The sequence below is a fragment of the Lissotriton vulgaris genome, chromosome 11, assembly GCF_964263255.1.
Source record: "Lissotriton vulgaris chromosome 11, aLisVul1.2, whole genome shotgun sequence".
Classification (NCBI taxonomy): Eukaryota; Metazoa; Chordata; class Amphibia; order Caudata; family Salamandridae; genus Lissotriton; species Lissotriton vulgaris.
In genome coordinates this window covers 929414995-929434480 of record NC_141699.1, presented here as the reverse complement: position 1 = coordinate 929434480, position 19486 = coordinate 929414995, and positions in this window count along the sequence as shown.

The following is a 19486-nucleotide window of genomic DNA, read 5'->3' as shown; positions in this document are numbered from 1 at the left end:
CGCCAGGACGCCCCTTTGCTGGGGCAGCTGTGCGCGGTATAAGTTTGAATAACATAACATAACTCATACATGCTGTCACCCATCAATACAGCACTATCATATGCACTCATATACATATACAGACACTCACACACCACCACTCACCCATAGAGCTACTCACACACCTAGTCAGTCATGCGAAGAATCAATCACACTCCAATTTACTCACCTAACAGTTATATTCACACACCACTTCACTTATTCATACAGATACTCTCTTCTACAATCACTTACTCAAGCATACACTCATCCATACAGCCACTCTCACAATCACTCACTATCACATATAGTCATTTGTATACTCCAACACTCACATATACTGACTTTCACATATGTAGTTACTCACACATGTACCACTGAGACATCCATTCACTCACCAACACACCCATACACACACTCACCCACCCATAAAGCCCTTCACAGATACGCCCAGTGAATCACCTACTCACACATCTATGCACAGAGTCACACCCCCACCCACTCACATACACTCAGGCACCAATGCAAACAACCAATCAATAACCCATATAGACACTCAAGTAGCTTCTCACCAACCCATGCAGCTGCTTACACACCAACTGACAGACAGATACAGACATGCACACCGTTTAGTCACTAACCCATGCATTCAGTAAAACACTTTTAATCACTCACTTATACATTCATGCACCTACTAAATCATCCATTCAGACACTCATACACCCACTCATTCTTCACTACACCGTGAAAAAAAAAAAAAAAAAATATATATATATATATATATATATATATATATATATATATATATATATATATATATATATATATATATATATATATATATATATATATATATATATATATATATATATATATATATATATATATATAAAACATACTTAACCTTTGCAGAAACACACAATCAGTGGATGATGTATGAGTACATATGATGAGTGAGTACTTGTATAAGTGACTATATAGAACTGTTGCTGAATGAATGGATGTGTATGTAGATGGTGAAATTACTGAATATTTTGTTGTAACTGGTATTCAATCAGTCAGTCAAATTAGGCTTTATTTCGATATGAATATATCTTTAAAAGCATCACAATACAGTTTTAAAATACATAAAAAGCCTTATTTAAAATACATATGAAGCATTATTTCATAAGAAAAACAGTTATACAAAAATCGAAATACGAAATACAAATGGCGACAATAAATTACATAAAATAGCCATAAAATCTTGATTAAACAATGTAAGAAAGCCTTTTGGACCTGATCAACCAAGCCCAGTTTAAAAACTTCGCCAAGCCGCAGACAAGTAGGGGCCGTGTATCCGATTTCAGAATGCGTAGGGCCTCACCACAGTGTCTTGTACCTAGTTCTTTGCGGAGGGGTTTCAACCACCTTATGCAAGGGGCATTGTAAGTGGGGCATATAAAAAGAAGATGAGGTACTGTCTCGATCAGGGTCTCACAGAATGGGCAGAATGGAATGGTCTGTGCTGGGGGCTTCCATCTGGCAGTCAATTCGTGGACAGGCAGCACTCCGACTCTAAATTTAAAATATGGAGCCCTATCTCTAGGTTTAGTGATGATATCAAGATAGGGCTCTCTGAATGCCACCTCCTTATGCAATAGGAAATCGACAGTAGAACTACCTACATTAGGGTTTAAGTTCCTCGAATCCCTTACCCATTTCCAATAAGAGTTTTTCAGGACAGACTTAGGGAGTGCGGTCCTAGACTGCCAAATATATCCAAGATTACGCAGATCAAAGAGAGAGAGAGGACTAGATAAGCTAGCCCGGATCCCCTGGGTTATATGTATAAATCAATAAGGACTAGCTAGTTTAGGGAGAGAGGGGGAAACTCAGGTACGTCAGTCAATAGTGATAAGGAAAAACACTGTTTTCCTTATAAAGCCCTCACCCACCGACCTAGTCGGTGGCATGCTTCATCATCGGGCCCACCACAGTGGCACCGAATGTGCCCCGGGTGTGCTGCAACGCCAGGTGACTGCGGAGCTGGTATATTGCTGAGTGTGCAGTGAAGAGGTGAGATAGGTGAAGTTTAAAATGCTATACAAGAGGTCCCAGCACCCGAGGGTTAACACATTTTTAATAAACTGGGCCTCTGTTAGCAGGTTAAAAAGGCAAAGGGACGTGAATAGGAGTGTTATGATGACCTCCAACGTCCAGTGTGGTCTACATGTTTCAGCCAGTGCCTTTTGTATTCTAAGCTGGCTTTCCTCAGGACCGATAGGATAAGTGAAAAGTGCAAAATAAATTATAATAAACTATATTAAGTGTTTGTGTTATTTTTTAGTTATGTGTTGCGCACGCTAAGGCGCTGTAACTGGTAGAGGGGGATTCCCTCTGGCTTAGCTACACAAAACATAAATGACAAAGACAGGACGTACAGGGTAGAGTCATATTAGAGTGGTATGTCTTGAAACCACTTATTGACGACTTATAAGGTGGTGTGTGACCTATATACGGCTAGTGTGGGCTCATGGCAACTGCCTGAGACTAGTGAGGGTTTAAAGAAACCGTTAGTGAGGGGTGGTGGGCTAAAAAACGAAATCACAAGGTGAGGTACAGGTAAGTATAGGTACTAGGTCCTCACTCTGTTAATTTCTGTAAAAAGCCTCATGGGTCGCCTGGCAGAGAAAGAGACCCTGTGGAGATAAAAGGGTTGTACAAGGCTGTCTAACCTGTAGGGAGAAAGAAATGGTGCTTACCCCATTGTAGGTCTAGCGATCTTGTTTACTCACGAGTAGTTCGGTCTGGTTCCTCCTTGGACCTATTCGTCCTTCTACGGCACCGGGAATGAGGTGAGTGGGCCGCTGGGGTTCGTTTTTATATTGCTCGCTAAATGCGATTCACCTGTGTTGTGGTAAAGGGTAGACAGAGAGGGAGGGATGCGCGCAGCGCGCCGAGTCATGTTAGCTGCTGGCCGCGCATGTGCGTGGAATCAGCGCGCGTTGGGGCGCATGCGCGATAGAACGCTCTAGTGTTCTATGAGACCGGGGGTTCTGCGCATGCGCTAAGATTGCAAGCGCGTTTTGAGCAGAAACGTTTAACATACTAGTTACAGCTCCATGAGTATGGGGCAATTCATAGAGGTATATTGCGCATTTGGGAGCGCTTTGGGCAATCAAATAAGTGGTACCAAGGGTATCACTGTGTGGAAGAGGATGTGTTGGTCCACACGTGGGGAGAGATTTTAATCATACGTGCACTAGGTGCACGGGGGATTTGTTCACGGGCCGAAAAAGGGGGGGCAGCAATGAGGATATTCAGGTAGGGGGATATTGGCACTGGGTATACTCCATTTTGTAGAGTTACATAGTGGTAGGTCCACCGGGGGTATAATGTTTACACAGCTAAGGAATTCCATGGTATAGCATCTTTAAGGCCATGGATGTGGGTGGATAATCGATATATCCAGCGTTGTTCCTTTTGTAAAAGGAGTTTTTCATTTGTTGAGTTGTCAAACTTTTCAACGACAGTCCAGGTGAAATCATTGGGTGTGTGGTTGTGGGTAAGGAAGTGGTCTGTTAACTTGCGTATGTTTTTCCCACATCTTATTGTACTCCTGTGTTCCGTCATCCTTGTGCCTACTTTTCTCGTCGTCATGCCTATATATCTTAAGCCACATCTGCAAGTTATCAGATATACCAGGTTGGTAGAGTTGCAGTTTGTGAACTGCTTTTGTGTCCAGGTTTTACCTGGTTCCAAGTTTAATGTCTTGGAGGGCGATGTTAAGTGGCAAACACTACAGTTGTTACAGGGTTGGTGGCCAGTGATTTTAGGTAGGCCCCATGCATTGACGATGGTGCTGTCTTTGTTCCGGGTGTCGGTTCGCAGTCTGGTGTTTACCAATTGGCCACGTAGATTGGTTGCCCTTTTGTAAGCAAAGCGAGGTTTTTCCCATTTTCTGGTGCCAGAGTTTATGATTTTCCAGTTGCGTTGTATGATGTTGGCCACTTGGTTAGACGCTGTGTTGTAAGTTGTCACACAGGTTAGCACTGGTTCTTCCTGTGGTTTCTCAAAGGTTTCAAGGAGTGCTTCCCTGTTTTGGTTCCTAGCTCTTTTGCAGGTTTTGTTTATTATTCTGGAGGGGTATCCGCGATCTCTGAGCTTATGTACTAGATCGTTGGATTGCAGTTTATAGTCCTTGATGTTGCTGCAGTTACGACTGATGCGTAAGAATTGACCATAGGGCAAGTTTTCCCTCCGGTGCCTGGGGTGAAAGCTATCAAACCTTAGTAGGGAATTTCTTGCTGTGGGTTTGTAGAAGGTGGTGGTGGTGAGTTTTCCGTTATCGGACCTGATATTTAGGTCAAGGAACAGTAGTTCATTTGAACTACTGGTGCATGTGAAGCGTAAGTAGGAGTCTAGTTAGTTAATCCAGAGCATGAAGTTATCCAACAGGTCTTGGTTGCCTCTCCATAGCAAGAGGATATCGTCGATGTATCGACGCCACATTCTTATGTTGGTGGAGAAGGGGTTTGTGGCTTGTAGTACATGTGTGTTTTCAAAGTGGGCCACATACAATCCTGCCACGCTTGGGGCAAAAACACTGCCCATGGACGTCCCATTCGTCTGAAGGTAGTAGGTTCCCTCGTATTCAAAATAGTTCTCTTTGAGAGCCAGAGTTGCGCAGTCCAAGATGAAGCTGCGGGGGGTGTTGTATTCCCACGGGTTTGTCATAAGTAAATCATGTAGTACTTTTAGTGTTGCGTCCTGAGGAAGGCTGGTGTATAGGCTCTCTATGTCCAGGCCTACCAGCAGCTCGGTGGTGGGATCAAAGGTTAGGTCTTGAATTACGCTCAAGAGGTGTTTCGTATCCTTAATGTAAGAGGGAGTTTTTTGGACCAAGGAATTGAGAAAGAAGTCGCAGAACCGGGAGAGGGGTTCTAGGAGTGACTTTATGCCAGACACAATTGGTCTACCTGGGGGTGGAGTGGTGCCCTTGTGTATTTTCGGAACTGTGTAGAAATACGGAGTTTTTATTTCTCTGGGGCATAGAAAGTCCGCCTCCTGTTTGGAGATTTTTTCATTGTCTTTTGCATTTTTGACCAGCTGGTGAATGGTGGCTTGCAGTTGTTCTGTAGGGTCTTTATTCAGGCGCTTGTAATTCCTGGTGTCGCTGAGGAGCCTTCTGCATTCCTGGTCGTAGTCCGTCTTGTTCATGAGGACTATTCCTCCACCCTTGTCTGCCGGTTTGATGATGAGGGTAGGGTCATTCTGAAGGCGTTGTATGGTGCCTCTGTCTTTATTGGACATATTGTTGAATGTCTCCTTGTGTTGGAGTTGTTCTATGTCTGTGTAGACTGCCTGTTCGAACGTCAACATTTCGACGGGGATACTTCCTGGCGGTGGAGTGAAAGTAGATTTAACTCTCAAGCCTGTTTCATTGGGTGTGCTCTCTCCCTCGGTGGTGGTGTTGTCTTTTTTCTCAAAGAAAGCTTTAAGTTTAAGTTTTCTGAAGAACTCAGCCAGTTCTACGTGTAGTTTGAACATGTCCAATTTGGTGGTGGGGACAAAGGAAAGGCCTTTGTTAAGTACTTGTGTTTCCTCCTTGGTTAATTGGGTGTCCGATAGGTTGAACACGAGTGGGTATGGGGGTGTTATTTGCTTGTTCCCAGTTGCTCCCTGGTCTTGTTCCTCGTGTTGGAGCTCACTGGTTCTTCTTCTGGTGCCCATTGGACATGTCCTTGGTTCCGTCTCTTGTTCCGGCCTCTTCTGCCCTGGGATAAAAAAGGATATTGCTGGTTGTGATTTCCTTGAAAAAAGGGCATGTTCCCTTGGGGGTACATCTGTGGGTATCCGTAGTATGGAGGTGGTAGGTGGCCAAAGAGGGGGGGTGGTGGCCCAAAGTTGTGGTTTTGGGGACCTTGCCATGGTTGTTGCCAGTGTTGTCCTTGTTTGCCTCTGCCTCGTGATGTGTTGGATCCTGAGCTAGAGTTGCTTGAGGCGCTTGAGAAGGAGCTGTTATCCGAATTCTCTGATGACTTTTTCGGTGGGGAATAGTCATCTTCAGAGTATGGGTAGGTTTTGGAGTAGCTAAACCTCTTTAGGTCTTTTTCAAATTTTTTGATTTTTGTCTGGGTTAGGTAGTCTTTGTATTCCGCTATCTCGCGGTTTTGGTCTTCAAGTTTTTTCTTGTAGCCTGTCAGGGTGGCTTTGAAGTGTGATTCCGTCGCTTGTATCTCTATAATGATTGCATCTGATAGGCGTTTCGCAGTTTTGATAATGAGGACTAGCCAGTCCCTGGTGCAGTGCCAGGCGATCTGGGCCCAGTCCTTGCGAAATGCTGCGTCGTCCAGGAAAATCCTGGGGGCATTGGTGACTAAGAGGCCGGTGGGAGCTGTGTTTGTACGTACATATTGTGCCAGTATGATCCCATGTAGAACTGTCCGGATCCTGTGCCTCTTCTTTTCGGTGAGTGAATCCCAGTCAGTTGTTTGGGCTACAGTAGCGGAAATTTTAAAGTCTGCCAGGAGTGAGGGGTCAGCTAAGATTTCGCTGATATCCTCAGCTGTGAAAGTCAGGCCAATATTTTCGGCCATGGTTGGGGGTAGGTAGGTAGCGCTCTCGCAGCTGTGCGCTGCTTAATGTTACGCAGATCAAAGAGAGAGAGAGGACTAGATAAGCTAGCCCAGATCCCCTGGGTTATATGTATAAATCAATAAGGACTAGCTAGTTTAGGGAGAGAGGGGGAACCTCAGGTACGTCAGTCAATAGTGATAAGGAAAAACACTGTTTTCCTTATAAAGCCCTCACCACCGACCTAGTCGGTGGCATGCTTCATCATCGGGCCCACCACAGTGGCACCGAATGTGCCCCGGGTGTGCTGCAACGCCAGGTGACTGCGGAGCTGGTATATTGCTGAGTGTGCAGTGAAGAGGTGAGATAGGTGAAGTTTAAAATGCTATACAAGAGGTCCCAGCACCCGAGGGTTAACAAATTATTAATAAACTGGGCCTCTGTTAGCAGGTTAAAAAGGCAAAGGGACGTGAATAGGAGTGTTATGATGACCTCCAACGTCCAGTGTGGTCTACATGTTTCAGCCAGTGCCTTTTGTATTCTAAGCTGGCTTTCCTCAGGGCCGATAGGATAAGTGAAAAGTGCAAAATAAATTATAATAAACTATATTAAGTGTTTGTTTATTTTTTAGTTATGTGTTGCGCACGCTAAGGCGCTGTAACTGGTAGAGGGGGATTCCCTCTGGCTTAGCTACACAAAACATAAATGACAAAGACAGGACGTACAGGGTAGAGTCATATTAGAGTGGTATGTCTTGAAACCACTTATTGCCGACTTATAAGGTTGTGTGCAACCTATATACGGCTAGTGTGGGCTCATGGCAACTGCCTGAGATTAGTGAGGGTTTAAAGAAACCGTTAGTGAGTGGTGGTGGGCTAAAAAACGAAATCACAAGGTGAGGTACAGGTAAGTATAGGTACTAGGTCCTCACTCTGTTAATTTCTGTAAAAAGCCTCATGGGTTGCCTGGCAGAGAAAGAGACCCTGTGGAGATAAAAGGGTTGTACAAGGCTGTCTAACCTGTAGGGAGAAAGAAATGGTGCTTACCCCATTGTAGGTCTAGCGGTCTTGTTTACTCACGAGTAGTTCGGTCTGGTTCCTCCTTGGACCTATTCGTCCTTCTGCGGCACCCGGAATGAGGTGAGTGGGCCGCTGGGGTTCGTTTTTATATTGCTCGCTAAATGCGATTCACCTGTGTTGTGGTAAAGGGTAGACAGAGAGGGAGGGATGCGTGCAGCGTGCCGAGTCATGTTAGCTGCTGGCCGTGCATGTTCGTGGAATCAGCGCGCGTTGGGGCGCATGCGCGATAGAACGCGCTAGTGTTCTATGAGACCGGGCGTTCTGCGCATGCGCTAAGATTGCAAGCGCGTTTTGAGCAGAAACGTTTAACATACTAGTTACAGCTCCATGAGTATGGGGCAATTCATAGAGGTATATTGCACATTTGGGAGCGCTTTGGGCAATCAAATAAGTGGTACCAAGGGTATCACTGTGTGGAAGAGGATGTGTTGGTCCACACATGGGGAGAGATTTTAATCATACGTGCACTAGGTGCACGGGGGATTTGTTCACGGGCCGAAAAAGGGGGGGCAGCAATGAGGATGTTCAGGTAGGGGGATATTGACACTGGGTATACTCCATTTTGTAGAGTTACATAGTGGTAGGTCCACCGGGGGTATAATGTTTACACAGCTAAGGAATTCCATGGTATAGCATCGTTAAGGCCATGGATGTGGGTGGATAATCGATATATCCAGCGTTGTTCCTTTTGTAAAAGGAGTTTTTCATTTGTTGAGTTGTCAAACTTTTCAACGACAGTCCAGGTGAAATCATTGGGTGTGTGGTTGTGGGTAAGGAAGTGGTCTGTTAACTTGCTTATGTTTATCCCAGGGCAGAAGAGGTCGGAACAAGAGACGGAACCAAGGGCATGTCCAATGGGCACCAGAAGAAGAACCAGTGAGCTCCAACACGAGGAACAAGACCAGGGAGCAACCGGGAACAAGCAAATAACACCCCCATACCCACTCGTGTTCAACCTATCGGACACCCAATTAACCAAGGAGGAAACACAAGTACTTAACAAAGGCCTTTCCTTTGTCCCCACCACCAAATTGGACATGTTCAAACTACACGTAGAACTGGCTGAGTTCTTCAGAAAACTTAAACTTAAAGCTTTCTTTGAGAAAAAAGACAACACCACCACAGAGGGAGAGAGCACACCCAATGAAACAGGCTTGAGAGTTAAATCTACTTTCACTTCACCTCCAGGAAGTATCCCCGTCGAAATTTTGACGTTCGAACAGGCAGTCTACACAGACATAGAACAACTCCAACACAAGGAGACATTCAACAATATGTCCATAAAAGACAGAGGCACCATACAACGCCTACAGAATGACCCTACCCTCATCATCAAACCGGCAGACAAGGGTGGAGGAATAGTCCTCATGAACAAGACGGACTACGACCAGGAATGCAGAAGGCTCCTCAGCGACACCAGGAATTACAAGCGCCTGAATAAAGACCCTACAGAACAACTGCAAGCCACCATTCACCAGCTGGTCAAAAATGCAAAAGACAATGAAAAAATCTCCAAACCGGAGGGGGACTTTCTATGCCCCAGAGAAATAAAAACTCTGTATTTCTACACAGTTCCGAAAATACACAAGGGCACCACTCCACCCCCAGGTAGACCAATTGTGTCTGGCATAAAGTCACTCCTAGAACCCCTCTCCCGGTTCTGCAACTTCTTTCTCAATCCCTTGGTCCAAAAAACTCCCTCTTACATTAAGGATACGAAACACCTCTTGAGCGTAATTCAAGACCTAACCTTTGATCCCACCACCGAGCTGCTGGTAGGCCTGGACATAGAGAGCCTATACACCAGCCTACCTCAGGACGCAACACTAAAAGTACTACATGATGTACTTATGACAAACCCGTGGGAATACAACACCCCCCGCAGCTTCATCTTGGACTGCGCAACTCTGGCTCTCAAAGAGAACTATTTTGAATACGAGGGAACCTACTACCTTCAGACGAATGGGACGTCCATGGGCAGTGTTTTTGCCCCAAGCGTGGCAGGATTGTATGTGGCCCACTTTGAAAACACACATGTACTACAAGCCACAAACCCCTTCTCCACCAACATAAGAATGTGGCGTCGATACATCGACGATATCCTCTTTCTATGGAGAGGCAACCAAGACCTGTTGGATAACTTCATGCTCTGGATTAACCAACTAGACTCCTACTTACGCTTCACATGCACCAGTAGTTCAAATGAACTACCGTTCCTTGACCTAAATATCAGGTCCGATAACGGAAAACTCACCACCACCACCTTCTACAAACCCACAGCAAGAAATTCCCTACTAAGGTTTGATAGCTTTCACCCCAGGCACCTGAGGGAAAACTTGCCCTATGGGCAATTCTTACGCATCAGTCGTAACTGCAGCAACATCAAGGACTATAAACTGCAATCCAACGATCTAGTACATAAGCTCAGAGATCGCGGATACCCCTCTAGAATAATAAACAAAACCTGCAAAAGAGCTAGGAACCAAAACAGGGAAGCACTCCTTGAAACCTTTGAGAAACCACAGGAAGAACCAGTGCTAAGCTGTGTGACAACTTACAACACAGCGTCTAACCAAGTGGCCAACATCATACAACGCAACTAGAAAATCATAAACTCTGGCACCAGAAAATGGGAAATACCTCGCTTTGCTTACAAAAGGGCAACCAATCTACGTAACCAATTGGTAAACACCAGACCGCGAACCGACACCCGGAACAAAGACAACACCATCGTCAATGCATGGGGCCTACCTAAAATCACTGGCCACTAACCCTGTAACAACTGTAGTGTTTGCCACTTAACATCGCCCTCCAAGACATTAAACTTGGAACCAGGTAAAACCTGGACACAAAAGCAGTTCACAAACTGCAACTAAACCAACCTGGTATATCTGATAACTTGCAGATGTGGCTTAAGATATATAGGCATGACGACGAGAAAAGTACGCACAAGGATGACGGAACACAGGAGTACAATAAGATGTGGGAAAAACATAAGCAAGTTAACAGACCACTTCCTTACCCACAACCACACACCCAATGATTTCACCTGGACTGTCGTTGAAAAGTTTGACAACTCAACAAATGAAAAACTCCTTTTACAAAAGGAACAACACTGGATATATCGATTATCCACCCACATCCATGGCCTTAACGATGCTATACCATGGAATTCCTTAGCTATGTAAACATTATACCCCCGGTGGACCTACCACTATGTAACTCTACAAAATGGAGTATATCCAGTGCCAATATCCCCCTACCTGAACATCCTCATTGCTGCCCCCCCTTTTTCGGCCCGTGAACAAATCCCCTGTGCACCTAGTGCACGTATGATTAAAATCTCTCCCCACGTGTGGACCAACACATCCTCTTCCACACAGTGATACCCTTGGTACCACTTATTTGATTGCCCAAAGCGCTCCCAAATGCGCAATATACCTCTATGAATTGCCCCATACTCATGGAGCTGTAACTAGTATGTTAAACGTTTATGCTCAAAACGCGCTTGCAATCTTAGCGCATGCGCAGAACGCCCGGTCTCATAGAACACTAGCGCGCTCTATCGCGCATGCGCCCCAACGCGCGCTGATTCCACGCACATGCGCGGCCAGCAGCTAACATGACTCGGCGTGCTGCGCGCATCCCTCCCTCTCTGTCTACCCTTTACCACAACACAGGTCAATCGCATTTAGCGAGCAATATAAAAACGAACCCCAGCGGCCCACTCACCTCATTCCGGGTGCCGCAGAAGGACGAATAGGTCCAAGGAGGAACCAGACCGAACTACTCGTGAGTAAACAAGACCGCTAGACCTACAATGGGGTAAGCACCATATATTTCTCCCTACAGGTTAGACAGCCTTGTACAACCCTTTTATCTCCACAGGGTCTCTTTCTCTGCCAGGCGACCCATGAGGCTTTTTACAGAAATTAACAGAGTGAGGACCTAGTACCTATACTTACCTGTACCTCACCTTGTGATTTCGTTTTTTAGCCCACCACCCCTCACTAACGGTTTCTTTAAACCCTCACTAGTCTCAGGCAGTTGCCATGAGCCCACACTAGCTGTATATAGGTCGCACACCACCTTATAAGTCGGCAATAAGTGGTTTCAAGACATACCACTCTAATATGACTCTACCCTGTACGTCCTGTCTTTGTCATTTATGTTTTGTGTAGCTAAGCCAGAGGGAATCCCCCTCTACCAGTTACAGCGCCTTAGCGTGCGCAACACATAACTAAAAAATAACACAAACACTTAATATAGTTTATTATAATTTATTTTGCACTTTTCACTTATCCTATCGGTCCTGAGGAAAGCCAGCTTAGATTACAAAAGGCACTGGCTGAAACATGTAGACCACAATGGACGTTGGAGGTCATCATAACACTCCTATTCACGTCCCTTTGCCTTTTTAACCTGCTAACAGAGGCCCAGTTTATTAAAAATTTGTTAACCCTCGGGTGCTGGGACCTCTTGTATAGCATTTTAAACTTCACCTATCTCACCTCTTCACTGCACACTCAGCAATATACCAGCTCCGCAGTCACCTGGCGTTGCAGCACACCCGGGGCACATTCGGTGCCACTGTGGTGGGCCCGATGATGAAGCATGCCACCGACTAGGTCGGTGGGTAAGGGCTTTATAAGGAAAACAGTGTTTTTCCTTATCACTATTGACTGACGTACCTGAGTTTCCCCCTCTCTCCCTAAACTAGCTAGTCCTTATTGATTTATAAATATATCCAAGACTCACTTCTCCAAGTAACCATTTCACATCCCTTAACCATCTTATTCTGTGCCAGCCAGGCATTGATAAAACCTCTTTTAGCCCCTCTGCATAACTCGCAAGTTCCGGAACTCTCCATAGGCGCCCCCAAAGAAGAAGAGGGCGTAGCCTTGCCTGATCCTTGATAGAGCGACAGCCCATGTCAAGGAGTAGGGGAACAGATGGGGTACTATAAGGGAGACCCATCAAGTCCTTCAAAAATGTGTGTTCTGAACAGGTTAACTCATCCCATTCTGCGCCCCCCAAAGCTCCGCCCCGTACAACGCCGCACTTACCCCTCTTGCCTTATAGATATCCAGTACCGGGGCAATTGGTTTAAAGGTAGAGGAACGCTGTTCTTTGAGCAGGACCCCCACCACCCTTTTGTGATTTAACAGCATTTTTTGAAGATGACAGTTCCACCTCATGGTGTCAGTGAGGCGGATTCCTAAATAGTCATACTCCTTGACCCTTTCAAGACATACTGAGTTCAACACGGGAGGCCTGCCTATCTTCTTCGGGGGATTCAGGATAAGATATTTGGTCTTCCCCGTATTGATTTCCAGCCCCCTCGCATCGCAAAAAGATTGGAACCTATCGAGGAGGCTCTGCAGCCCAGCCGGGGTCTTCGAAATCAGTAGGGTGTCATCTGCAAATAAGAGCGTAGGTATTCTTTTGCCCGCCAGGGATGGAGCATCTGCAGGGTATTGTAAAAGATGCTCCACCACACCGTTAACGTATAAGGAAAACAGTGTGGGGGCTAAAACACAACCCTGGCGGACCCCTCTATTTACAGATATTCTGGCAGTCTTTTGGCCCTGGTTTCCCCACCGAACCTGGGCAAAATTATCTTTATGGAACTTAATTATCAGGGATAATAGGTACGGTGGCATGCCCAAATCTGATAGGGCCTTCCATAGATGGCTACGGGGCACTAGGTCAAAGGCAGTCCGTAGGTCTATGAAGGCGAAATACACACTGCCTTTGCCCAACAGAACCACCTTCCAATATAACAACAATAAACGAAATGATTGTTCAATGGTCCCTGTACCAGCCCTGAAACCTGCCTGGAGATCAGAAAGTATCCCATTCTCCTCTACCCACTGAAGAACTCTCCCCAAAACCACCTTGCCTGCAACCTTCTGGGTGGAGTCCAGTAAACTTATAGGGCGATAATTAGCGGGGTCGATCCGGCTTCCTTTTTTGAAAATCGGGACGACCTCAGCGCCCATCCAAGAGATTGGAAGGGGGGAATCATAGAAGCTAGCGTTGAGTAGGGATGCTATGAGCTTTCCCCATTCAAGTTTGGAGATGCGAATCAAGTCACCTGGGAGGCCGTCCAGCCCTGCAGCTTTGTTTGGGATAAGACATGAGATTGCAACCTCTACTTCCTTCCCTGTAAACAAACAGGTCTCATCTAGCCCAGGAAAGTCTAGGAAGTAATTCTCAGTACAGTCGTCCTCCACACCCGAGGCCATGGTATACAGTTTAGAAAAGTGATTAAACCATGACACCTCTGGGATATTACATGTTACAAGGGAGTCCATTGGTTTATCCTTGGCTCTGACCAAATCCCAGAAACTCCTAGAGTCCCTCCCAGCGCTCGCCCATTTTAGGTCACACCAATATTGATCCTCCCACTCTTTCTTCGCTGTACGGATAGCGCGCCCATACGTCTTCCTGGCAGTGCTGATTAAGCTACTATCCCTAGTTTTAACCACCTTAATTACATCTCTTTTGGCGCTTCGGCAAGAGGCAGAATACCAGCCTAAGTTGCCTTTGGGGCGCCCCAACCTGGGGCGCCTTTGGGGCCCTTTGACCTGGGTTCTGTATGATGAAAAGGTCACCCAATGCTTTAGTAGTGTTGGTAAATTAAGTAGAAACCTCGTGGGGATTTACTGCAACAGTATCCAAACTGGTAAGAGCACCGGCCATAAAAGATCTTATTTCCAATAACTTTCCTTCATCCAGAGCAACCTTTTCCCATTTCAGGCGTCTCCCACAGTTAGAGGGGCGGACTTCGGAAGACGACTTCCATGCCTGGGGTACTTGGGGATTTTTCCCACCCAACCAACTAGAGGACAGTGACAGAGATAATGGATTATGGCCACTGTCATTTGAGGGCAGAACTGCCATGTCCAGCAAAAATTCCCAGAAACTAAAGTTCAACAGAATGTAGTCAATTCGAGATGAATGACCTACTCTATTAAAAGTATGGGCCCCACCAATATCTGACTTTGTCTGTCCATTAACTGCCCTGACACCATGTTCCAGAGTCAGGGCATTTAAGTGGATTGCTCTTGGGGTCCAACTCTTGATTGGTGGAATTGAGAGGGATGGAATACCTCTTACCATCGTCCTCTTGGCAGCCCAAAATGTCATCCACCGCTAGGGGTTCAAAGGTGCAATTGAAGTCCCCTGCTATCATTATAAAGGTGTCGACACAACCAGAATTAAGTTCGCCTTCGAGAGCTAAAAGAGTCGAAGAGGGCTTGCTTCCTTTTGGTGATCTAGCATAAACATTAAAAATCTCTAGGGACCTCCCCCCTCAGGGCCCTCTAACTGATAATCTCTGTAAATCCGGAGACCTGGTGGATCTGCTCGTTATACAATAACCCAGTGAAATACTTATCCAGATCAATAACCCGCCTGAGGGGCGACCTCTCCCTGATGGTGGGGGGATTGCGGGAACAAAATAGGTGGTATAACCAACCTTATATCTAGGTTCCACGGACCAAGTTTCCTGGAATAAGCATATTCCAAAAGCCTCAATAAAAAGGTTTGAATCGGGCATATCCAGATTACGCGATAGGCCCGCTATATTCCAGCTAACTAGTTTCAGCGTCTCGCCCTCTGCCATAACCGGTATAAGAGAGGAACACTGCGCAAGAAAACCATCCCCAGGCCCAGAGTTAGTTGGATCAGCACTCTCTAGCATCTCCTGGTTGGGGGCGACAGGGCCCGAGTCGCCAGGGTTTGGGTGCATGATCGGGACCCTAAGATTAGAGGCAAGAATGCCATCAGGTTCCTGGGGTGCAAAGTTATTTAACTTAAGCTTGGGGGAGTCATGCGTGCAATTAGGTTGGGAATTTTTTGCAGACCTGGCCAACACTCTGTTATCCGATTCATGAACAACAAGTGTGTGATAAAGTCAATCCACCCCCTCTAAGCCTGAAAGAGCCTCATAACGATTTTGGAGGGGTATGAAGTAATTGTCCTGAGAATGAGTTGGGACCCTGAGATTTGGCATAGCAACCAATGAGGATCTGGGGTAAAAATAGGTCAGATCATAGGGTATAATGGAACTATTACCATTTTCTGGAAACCAGTTTAGGATATAGCTTACTGTTCTATGGTCCCTAAAATTTATGACAATGATATCTTCCTTTTTGTCCTTTACTCTACTTCCAAGCCATGGGAGACGGCGAACATGTAGTATCTCGCCGTTTAAGTGGGGAGGAAGGGGGCGATTCTGCCTGAGCCAATGCGCAGTTTTGTTTTTTTAGCTGGGCATAATTTTCCCTCTTTCCAACCTCTAATATTGGGACTCCAGTAAGGACCACCACAAGAGGAACCTCCTCGGGTGGCAAATACACTTGGAGACCCCTTGGCTTTATGGGCCTGACTGGACTTAATTTACTCTGCTTGTTTAAAGCAGTGGATTTGTCATTAGATCTCTCTCCCTCCTGTGCCTCTCTGGGAACATGTTGTACAGTTTGGGGCGTAGGTTTACAGATTACTCACTTTGGGGATTTGGGTTTTCCCAACTCAATGGTATGTGGATTTTCTTGAGCAATGATATTTGGAACTTGTACCATAGGTGGGGCAACCAATGCTGGCATCACATTATGCTTTGGTACCCCTGTGTTTACCGCTAGTGCTTCCTCTAATGATTTAAGACGATCTTCTAGTCTGGTTAGTCTCTCTATCAAGAACAAAGTTGAGCATTTAATTAACTGTTCCATAGTTCCCTTCAGATCCGTATCGGGAGGGTCACATATCAACCGTTGTGCTGGGGAACCTTGTACTGGTACAGTGGATGTCTTTGTTGGCAAGCCTTTAGCAGATTTTCCAAAGTCAGTATGGCTGATATTTTTCCTCTGAGGGTCAGTTCCCCTTCTCCTTCTTTTTCTTGGGGGTGAGCCTTGTGTTGTAGGGTGATTTGTATTAATAGGCTTTTTCCGCATGACCTTGGCTGCCGGTAAGGGTTTGTCAGGTATAACTTCCACTACTGGTAATGGTGGGAGAAGATGAAACAAGATCCGGAGTAGAAGATACATCTCGCAGAAGGAGTGGGATTGGGATACTGTTAAGTATTGTGTCAGAATCCTCATTTACGTCGGACAAGTAATATGCAATGGTGTGTCTAACTGCAATAGACCAAGGGAGGGACGTTTGTTTTTAAATGATTCAACAGAGCTGCGTCGTTCGGCACGTCGCTCTGCGAGCAGACTTTCCCTCTTAGTATCTGGAACTACCCTAAACACAAAGTAATCCAATGTACCTTTGGTACCACCAGTAGCCAAAGGCAGTGATCCTTTAGTTGAGCTCGTACTCATGGTGTACTAGCAATTAGGGCCTAAGGCAATGTAGGGCACTAGAACATATAGATAACTATAGATAGTAGGAACACAACCCCACAAAGTTAGGGCTTACTAGCTGGTATAACACTTTGCTTTGAGATGGTGGGCAGAATAACAGAAATAACAGAGAGTTGGCCCAGCCCGGCCTCCCTCGGCTCCTGAGGGCAACAGAGGGCCCGCCCTTTGCCAGGGCTTAGCCCGGCGCACGCCCGTGAGCGGTCCCGCTCCCCCGGGGCTGACCTGTAATTTATGCGCCTCCTGGCGCAGGTGTTCGCGGCTTCCGGCCGCTGAGGCCCCTGGATGTTGCAGTCCTCCTTTGGTCTCCCCCCCACTGCGGCCGCGCTCGGCTGTTGGAGAGCTGCGGCGGCGGGAGGAGACCATGTGCGGGACTGCGGCCGGCCCTGCGGGCACTGGAGCTACTGGATTTATTAGCCCCAAAGTTGGAAAGCGTCTATGAGAAGGTACGGCAAAAGTCAAAGCATTCGTCCCCAAACAGCAGCAAGCACCAATGTCAGACAGAACAACTCTGACCCTCTTTCCGCAGATTGAAAGTTCAGTCTCTGTTTTTTCCCCTCCTTTTCCTTCTTCCCTTGGAGAGAAAAAGACCGTCTGGGCTTTCTGGGTTTTTCTTTTCTGCTATTCACACTTCAAGCACTGTAGTATACATCTTCATAATCTCTTTATGGCAGATATACTCATGGAGGTAGTATCCATCCCCTATTAGCCTGTAATATTTGCAGAGAGTTCAAGAAAAGGAGAAAAAAACTTCAAACCCCCAGGCAGCAATTATCCGATAAGAGTCCGCAACACGACTCCAGAAAGGCAAGAGATCACAGGAGACCGACAGCAATGCCCTACAGGTGGGTCTCACCTTCAGCGCAGAGCCTGCCGGCGAGCTCAGAAGCGGCTCAGGAGTGGTTCCAATACCTGACCTGACCGGGCGTCTTTTCGCCCTTGCTGCTCACATAACCAATGCGGCTCCTTTACTCCATCTAGCTGGGGGCGGGGGCAGGCAGAAAATCGGGCAGATTTACACAGCAACGCAAGATTCGTTTTCCGCGGTCTGCAATACAGCAGCGTGAAACCGCAACCGCAACCTCCGTCCGCTTCCAAGAACCGCCTTCAGCTGTAACTGGTATTGGTATCTCCATTTTTTTGAAAATTTTAGTTTCTATTTTTGAATGTGTGTATCAAGGGTTATATTACGCTGAGAGGAGGTCTGCCACTCTTTCACAAGGATGATGTCATCAGTGATGTCATTTGAGAAGTCATAAGTGATGTCATCAGTGATATCACTGACCATGTTATGAATGATGTAATATGTGATCTCATCAGCAGTATATTGCTAACTATAATGTCCCTGAAACCTATGTTTTTTTCAGTATATATATATATATATATATTCACTAAAAAAAACATAGGTGTCATTTGAGATGTCATCAGTGATGTCACTGACCATGTCATGAATGATCTAATATGTGCCATCATCAGCAGTGGATTGTGGGTGCGCAAAATATAGTTAGTACAACTAACTATATAGGAGCAATTTCAATGGTTTTGTATGAGTGAAATGTACAGCTAACTATAACACCCCTAAAACTTATAGTTTTTTGAGTGAATTTCAAAGGTTTTTTAAAAGCTAATTCTTAACTATATAAGGCCTGAAACCTATGTTTTATTTCATTGAATTTGCAAGGTTTTTTAAATGCTAATTCCTAACTATATAAGGCCTGAAACCTATAGTTTTTTCAGTGAATTTGCAAGGTTTTTTAAATGCTAATTCCTAACTATATAAGGCCTGAAACCTATGGTTTTTTCAGTGAATTTCAAAGGTTTTTTAAATGCTAATTCTTAACTATATAAGGCCTGAAACCTATGTTTTATTTCATTGAATTTGCAAGGTTTTTTAAATGCTAATTCCTAACTATATAAGGCCTGAAACCTATAGTTTTTTCAGTGAATTTGCAAGGTTTTTTAAATGCTAATTCCTAACTATATAAGGCCTGAAACCTATGGTTTTTTTCAGTGAATTTGCAAGGTTTTTTAAATGCTAATTCATAACTGTATAAGGCCTGAAACCTATGGTTTTTTCAGTGAATTTCAAAGTTTTTTTAATGCTAATTCCTAACTATACAAGGCCTGAAACCCATGATTTCCTAATGAATTTCAATGGTTTTTAAAATGCTAATTCCTAACTATATCAGGCCTGAAACCTATGTTTTTTTAATTTAATTTCGAAGGTTTTTTAAATGACAATTTTTAATTGTATTAATTGTTATTCTTTTTTTATTGATTTACTACATTTTTGCAGGCAGGTGTTCAGAGGGCATGCCTCCTTTTTACAACACTCTGCAGCGCAACCCCTGGCACGTTTGCAGAGGAGGAACTAATTCCCCTTGCATACTGCGGGTCCCTGGGGGGCAACTAGCCCACCAGGAGCCTCCAGTATAAGCCAGTGGGCTGCATTGCAGAGAGGTG